Genomic DNA, 7,872 nt, shown 5'->3' with positions numbered 1-7,872 from the left:
ACTTAGTGTTGAAGAGAGATGTGCGGGCCCGTATCTCGAAAGCGATCTGCCAAAGTGGCAGAGTGCGGCATGTGCTGAGAGCTTCATTGGCATTCAAGCAAGGTGAATGGTGAAGCAAGGTGAATTCACGCAGGTGAATTTGCTCGCTGCTGCGGGTTATGTCGAAAGCGATTGTCTTACGGGATGGACGGTTTTTCTGTTGGGTAAACAAAGAAATGCTTACGCATTTAAAACAGCCCCCTCAGTGTGTCTGCTTTAGCCAGCAAAGAGTGCATGCGGTACTGATTCTGCTATGCCCAGGGCCGGATTAAGAAAAATGGGGGCCCTGGGCTAATGCACATGCAGGCCCCCTTTTCCCTATACTGACCCCCCCCCCCCTGTCGCCTGCTACACTACTGGAAATATGCCATGTTTCATTTTAATTCATCCAAATTAAAAAGGATGAAGTGCGATCAAAGGGATTATTATTATTGTTATTATTATAAGGAAAACAACAAAACTTGCTTGAAACGCATGCTGTTGTAAACACCAACACATATGTTCACTTTGTGATTAATCTGCATTCTGTTTTCAGCAAAAGCTAGGCTTTAAAGAAAAGTTTAGTGCACTCAAGAAGAACAAGAACGTAGAAAAGACAACACAGCTCAGATGTCGATCCTTCTGAAGCTAGGCTTTGTTTGCATCACTAAGTTTAATCCCGTTAGGAGACGCATGGTTGTATCCAAAACATTCTTTATTAAAATTCAAGCATCAGACTGCAGTAATTGTTATAATGTTACTCAATAAATATGCAATAGATTTATACAATACTTAAGGCAATACAAACAGCATCAAAATGCACTAGAATACAGATGAAAATTACCAACTGTAATTACAAAATATTATTTGAAAATATTTTCGTTAAAGGTAAGACAAGCAAGGACGACACCAAATAAATGTGGCACTATTAAAAACAACAAAAATACAGTTCTTTATAAGCACGCTAAATATCACAAGAACAAACGAGAGGAACAACGAAGATTTGCATATCTTGAATTACACTGCTCAGCGTTTCATTGGCAACGTGGAGGCTGGGAGTCGACACAACGAAGTTATTGGAACTATTCATGTATAGCGCAAACAGCCCTCTTTTAAGATGGCATCTTTCGCGCCGTTGCTTTGGTGGAATCAGATATAGTCTGTTCAAAGGATAGATCGCGGAGGAGGTCACTTTCAATGGACATGATAGCAAGCGAGTTCACCTTGTCGTCAAGGAGGCTCAAACGAAGGCGATTTTTTATCAGCGACAACTTGGAAAACGATCGTTCGGTCTCACAGTTTGCCACGGGTATGTTTAAGTACATTCGCAAAGCAATAGAAAGGTTCGGAAACACATCAATAAGCTTTCTTTCGTGCAGCAACTTCATTATTCCCAGGGGACTCGTGTTTTGGCACACAGAGTTGTGCAGAAAGTTCGCAAACTGAACGATTTCAGTGGAAAATGCTGGCTCCAAATCATTCTTGTAGTGTTGCATCTGGGTCGCAAGCCCCAAGGGTAGCGTTGACCTGGCGGCCTGGGGCACAACTGGAAGCATTCGAAGGTCCTGGCAAAGGATGAGTCGATTGCTAACAGAACAACTTGTTTATTATAGCATCGCAAAAGAGCGGCCGGTCAGGTCGACCGAAGTGGAGAGACGGGAGAGCACGTTACTCGACGGAAGAAATCGGAGCCTCTCTCTTGGCGTCCGGGGGCAGCTGCTTTTATACTCTCGGAGTCGAGGGCAAGAAGGAACGGCTCGGGATGAGGCGCACGTGACGGCGACGCGCGGACACGTTGAGACGAGAAGTGACGCATCCGCCGGGCCGGCGCCGGTCAGACCTCCTCGCTTCGCAGTTGGGGAGCTCCTCTCCCCGGCTGCCGCGCTTTGACAAGCGTGGGCACCAACATGCACACACACACACACGCACACACGAAGACACGTGGCATTGAAACATGCTTGGACGCGCTTGGGAGGAAGCGTTGCGGCAGCGCTGAACGGGCCAAAATGTCCGCCGCTTTGAACGAAGCCCCGGCGTCCGTTGCATGCGCGCCGGCTATACCGCGCGTCGGAGGCGAAACGTAACAGACCGCCCCGCCGGGAGAAGGAGATCCCGATGGTCAGGGGACTGCATCCGCTGTCCGGAGGGATGTCGCTCGATGATGCTCATAACTGAAGTCGGTCGCCCCCCGGCGTTTCTTGGGCGCAGCGCACCGAGAAGGCCTCGTTCGCACGTTCAGGTTCACACAGGACACTGCAAAGTGACTTCGGGAGAGTTGCCATTTTTTTCTCTCGTTCCCAGCAAGCGTTAGAACTACGCCGAAACTCAACCGCTCAGTCAGCAAGCACGACACAACCCTCACTAAGCCATGCCAGGCTCTTTCCCCTTTTATACTACTGCCTAGTTCCTTACAGTAGTCTAGCAGCACTCAGAACGCGTCCACAAATTGGAAAATTGCACTAGAAAGCACGTCCTGACATTGAAACACTAAACAAAAGCAATATGTTAAAAATCCTGGCTCAGGAAGAAAACATCAGTAACAAACAACTTTGAGGCTGATTCCTACGTTAGGGGCCTCGACTTAAGCCATCGGCGTTACCGTTGAGACTCCCCTTTTTGTAACGCACCTCAAAGGAATATTGTTGCAAAGCGAGGCTCCAGCGCAGGAGGCGGCCATTTTTAGGAGAGATGGTCTGCAGCCATTGGAGAGGGCAGTGATCCGTCTCAATGATAAACCTCGAGCCGGCTAGGTAGCATGACAATTTCTGAACGGTCCATACGAGACACGCACACTCTTTCTCGGTGGCGCTGTACGCCTGCTCACGACTGGTCAGCTTACGACTAGCATACAGGACGGGGTGTTCCACTTCTCCATTTTCCCGTTGGCACAGTACAACGCCCATGCCTCGCTCACTAGCATCGCACTGAACAACGAACCCTTTTGTGTAGTCTGGCGATCGTAGCACAGGCTGGCTTGTTAGGGCGCTCTTTAGGGCGCTAAAAGCTCTTTCCCGTGTCTCGTCCCACACGACTGTTTGGGGCTCTGTTTTTCTTAGAGCATCCGTCAGGGGAGCCGCGATATCAGAGTACCTGGTGATGTACCTCTGATAGTAGCCGGCGACACCTAAGAACGACCGAATATCGGTTGCGGGAAGTCTCGCACAGCGGCCACCTTTATTTCAGAGGGGCGGCGACGACCCCGTCCAATCACGTGACCGAGGTAGACAACCTCGGCCTGTGCTAACGGCACTTGGGAGCCTTGACTGTCAAGCCCGCTTCGCGCAGGCGGGTTAGCACTGCCCGCAAGTGTGCCATATGCTCAGACCAGGATGCGGAGAATATCGCTACGTCGTCTACATACGGTAAAGCGAATTCTTCCTGTCCCCGCAACACTTTGTCCATGAGGCTTGAAAAGCAGTATGGCGCGTTCTTGAAACCAAAACTCAAAACTTTAGGACGGAATGTTCCCATTGGTGAAATGAACGCCGCATACCTACTAGCCTCTTCTGTAAGTGGAACCTGCCAATAACCCTTGACAAGATCTAGGGTGGAAATAAAGTGAGCACTACTAACTTTCTCAAGGCGCTCCTCGATGTTAGGGATCGGATAAATTTGATCCTTAGTGATGGAATTAAGCCTGCGGTAGTCGACGCAAGGACGAGGTTCCTTGCCCGGTACCTCAACTAAAATCAAAGGGGAGGTATAATCACTCTCACCCGCCTCAATAACACCGAGCTGTATCATTTTCTTTACCTCAGCCTCCATAATATCGCGCTGGCGGGGTGACACCCGGTACGCGCCTTGGATCGTACTGGCTCTGGAGAGGTAAGTTCTGTTTCATGAGTAAGGACAGAAGTCCTACCAGGCCTCTCAGAGAACTGACCTTGAAACTTTTGTAAGAGCTGGTGTAGTTCGGTTTTCTGCTCAGGCGACAGCGGTGCTTTACTGATTAAGTCACTAATGACTTGATCGGTGTCTTCCCTGTTCGTCACTGAGCCTAGTCCCGGAAGCTCGACCGGAAGCTCTTCGGAAACGTTTACCATCATACACACCACTGCTTCCCGTTGTCTATAGGGTTTGAGCAGATTACAGTGGTAAACTTGCTGTGCTTTCCGTTTTCCTGGCAGACTCACCACGTAGTTAACGTCCGACAGTTTTTGAACAACCCGTGCTGGGCCCTGCCACTGCACGTCGAGTTTGTTTTTTAGCGATGTGCGCAATATCATTACCTCATCGCCCACCTCAAAACGACGGGCCCTGGCTGTCCGATCATAATAAACCTTGGCCCTCTGCTGGGTCTTTGCCATTGCTTCACCTGACAACTCCTGTGCCCTTCTTAAGCGTTCCAGGAGCCTAAGCACGTACTCCACCACGACTGGGTCGTCGCCCCTGCCTTCCCACGAGTCTCGAAGCATGCGAAGCGGAGACCGCAGCGAGCGACCGTACACCAGCTCAGCTGGCGAAAACCCCGTAGCCGCATGCGGCGCGGTCCTTAATGCAAACATCACCCCAGGCAGACACAGCTTCCAGTCAGTTTGTTGTTCAAAACACAATGCTCTCAACACGCGCTTCATGACGGAGTGGAGCTTCTCAACGGAATTCGACTGTGGGTGGTACACTGAGCTGTGTAACAGCTTTACCCCGCACCTTTCGAGAAAGGCTGTCGTCAAAGCGCTAGTAATCACTGTGCCCTGATCTGACTGGATTTCCGCAGGAAAACCAACTCGCGCAAATATGGACAGTAGTGCATTGACTATCTCAACTGAGCTGAGTTCTTTAAGCGGCACTGCTTCAGGGAACTTTGTCGCTGGGCAGATCACAGTCAAAATGTGTCTGTACCCCGTGGTTGTTACCGGCAGAGGTCCCACTGTATCAATAACGAGCCGTCTAAAAGGCTCCGTAATGATAGGTACCAACTTCAACGGCGCCCTCGATTTGTCCCCTGGTTTGCCCACCCGCTGACAGGTGTCACATGTCCTCACAAAGTGTTCTGCGTCACGAAAACACCCTGGCCAATAGTACTCTTGCAAGAGAGGGTCCTTCTTAACTCCTAGGTGTCCGGACCACGAACCTCCATGCGACAAGCGCAACAGATCAGTGAGCACTGAGGCACGATCAGCTGATCGAACTCCACTCCCCTGCGGTCTAGATACTTCCGGTACAGGACCCCACTTCTTTCCACAAAACGAGCATTTTTCTTGGCGATACCTTCCTTGACATTGCAGCGCATGTTTTCTAGGCTGCCATCTTTTTTTTGCTCAGCTATCAAAGCCGACCGGCTGACTTTTAGCAACCTATTAAGTCCATCTGACGTAGGCGCGATGAGCAAATCTGCAGATAGCTCTTCTAACTTTCCCGTGTCGGGCATTTCCTCTCCAGTATCTGGTGCCTGCAACGCTACAGGCTCAATTTTATTCAGTTCGGACGTGCTCTGAATATCAGCTTGCTGCGCCTCCGACCCTTTCTCATTGTTCGACAACGTCGGCCCCGCAACTACCGCCTTTGCAGCGAGCTCCCGAACCTTCGATCTGGTTAAGGCCTGAACGCTAGCCTCACCAAACAAAAGCCCCTTCTCGCGCAGGAGGTGATCGGACCTGTTCGAAAATAGGTACGGGTACCGGGGGGGGGGGGGGGGGGGGCAGCATAGATGACACTGCGGCCTCCGTCTCAAGCGCTCCGAAAGGTCCTTCAATAAGCACTTTTGCTACGGGCAGACACACGCTATGGGCTTCCACGGCTTGCTTGATCCATGCGCACTCGCCCGTGAACATATCGGGTTCTACGTAAGAGGGGTCAACTACATCCGTAGCTGCGGAATCACGAAGCACTCGGCACTCTTTCCCGTTAACGAAGAGGTCTCGCATGTAAGGCTCGAGAAGCTTCATGTTCTCGTCAGTGCTGCATAATGACAAAAACACGACTTTTGTTTTTGTTTCTGGACACTGCGCCGAAAAGTGACCCGGCTTCTGGCACGTATATCACACGCGCGCTTGCCTCGTCTCGAACCGCTTTCTGCGTTCGGCTTCGGCTGCCGCCGTCTCCTTACGTTCGGTCGGACTGCTTTCATTCGCATCCGCACTACGTGTGTCGCCCCTTGCTCTCATGGGTGTGAACTTCGGCCTCTCAAACTTGGAGCCAAATTCACCCTTTTGACCGTCCTTAGCTCCGCGAGCCCGACGCGTCACAAACTCTTCGGCTAGCTCGGCGGCTTTAGTCACCGTACTAACGTCTGGCCTATCCAAGACCCAGTACTGCACGTTCTCAGGTAACCGACTATAAAACTGTTCCAGCCCGAAACACTGCCGAACTTTCTCGTGGTCACCAAATGCTTTCTCTTCTTTGAGCCACTCCTGCATGTTTGACATAAGCCTGTAGGGAAACTCTGTATATGACTCACTTCTGCCTTTCTTATTTTCCCGAAACTTCCGACGGAACGCCTCCGCTGACAGCCTGTACTTTTTTTAGCAGACTCGATTTCACTTGGTCGAAATCCTCTGCGTCCTCTCTCTTCAAGCGAGCGACTACGTCGGCCGCCTCGCCGGGTAACAAAGTGAGCAAGCGCTGTGGCCACGTTTCCCGAGAGAACCCCTGCTTCTCGCACGTTCGCTCAAAGTTAACCAGGAACAAACCAATGTCCTCTCCAAGCTTAAACGGCCGCATCAGGTCAGTCATTTTGAACGATACTCGTTCTCCTGCACCGTGTGCCTGACTTGCATTACGAGCGCGTTCCATCTCTACCTCGGGACGCTTCATTTCCAAAGCGTGTTGACGGTCGCGCTCCTCTTTTTCTTTCTCTTGTTGCTCTCGCTCTTTCTCTTTCTGTTCTTTACGTTCGCGCTCATCTTTCTCTTTCTGTTCTTTACGTTCGCGCTCATCTTTCTCTTTTTGCTCTTTACGTTCGCGCTCCTGTCTTTTTGCCGTCTCCCTCTCCTCAATGGTCTCAAGGCATTCCGACAGCTCGTCATCCTCAGCTTCTAACTCAAGAATAGCCCTTAGCAGTTCTGGTTTTCTGAGTTTGTCTGAGACATCCAGACCCAACTCTCTTGCAAGCTCCAGCAATTTCGCTTTGCGCAATGACTTCCAGTCCATGGCTGCTCTGAATGCAGCTTTCTCTACTGCCTACTATTGTCTTGCCGCAAACTAACCCGGCAGCAACGACAACCACAATTACCAGCTCTGTTTCTGACACTAACAAAAGCCTGGCAAAACTCAGAAGAAGAAAGTCCCGCACTCACCAAACCTCGCAGCCAAGAATTCAGCGCAGTCGTTCCGCTGCAGGCAACCAGTCATCACACAGGGCTCGTTGCACTGCTCCCGGATAGTCGTTGTGCTGCTCAGCATACGGTCGACCGCATATCTTCGCTGCTGGCCTCCGTTGTCGCGATCTCACCGCTGGCAGCCAGTTGTGGCATCTGGGTCACAAGCCCCAAGGGTAGCGTTGACCTGGCGGCCTGGGGCACAACTGGAAGCATTCGAAGGTCCTGGCTAAGGATGAGTCGATTGCTAACAGAACAACTTGTTTATTATAGCATCGCAAAAGAGCGGCCGGTGAGGTCGACCGAAGTGGAGAGACGGGAGAGCACGTTACTCGACGGAAGAAATCGGAGCCTCTCTCTTGGCGTCCGGGGGCAGCTGCTTTTATACTCTCGGAGTCGAGGGCAAGAAGGAACGGCTCGGGATGAGGCGCACGTGACGGCGACGCGCGGACACGTTGAGACGAGAAGTGACGCATCCGCCGGGCCGGCGCCGGTCAGCCCTCCTCGCTTCACAGTTGGGGAGCTCCTCTCCCCGGCTGCCGCGCTTTGACAAGCGTGGGCACCAGCATGCACACACACACACACGCACACACGAAGA

This window comes from Dermacentor andersoni, chromosome 1 (genome assembly GCF_023375885.2).
Source record: "Dermacentor andersoni chromosome 1, qqDerAnde1_hic_scaffold, whole genome shotgun sequence".
NCBI classification, from domain to species: Eukaryota; Metazoa; Arthropoda; class Arachnida; order Ixodida; family Ixodidae; genus Dermacentor; species Dermacentor andersoni.
This window is presented reverse-complemented; position numbering follows the sequence as displayed.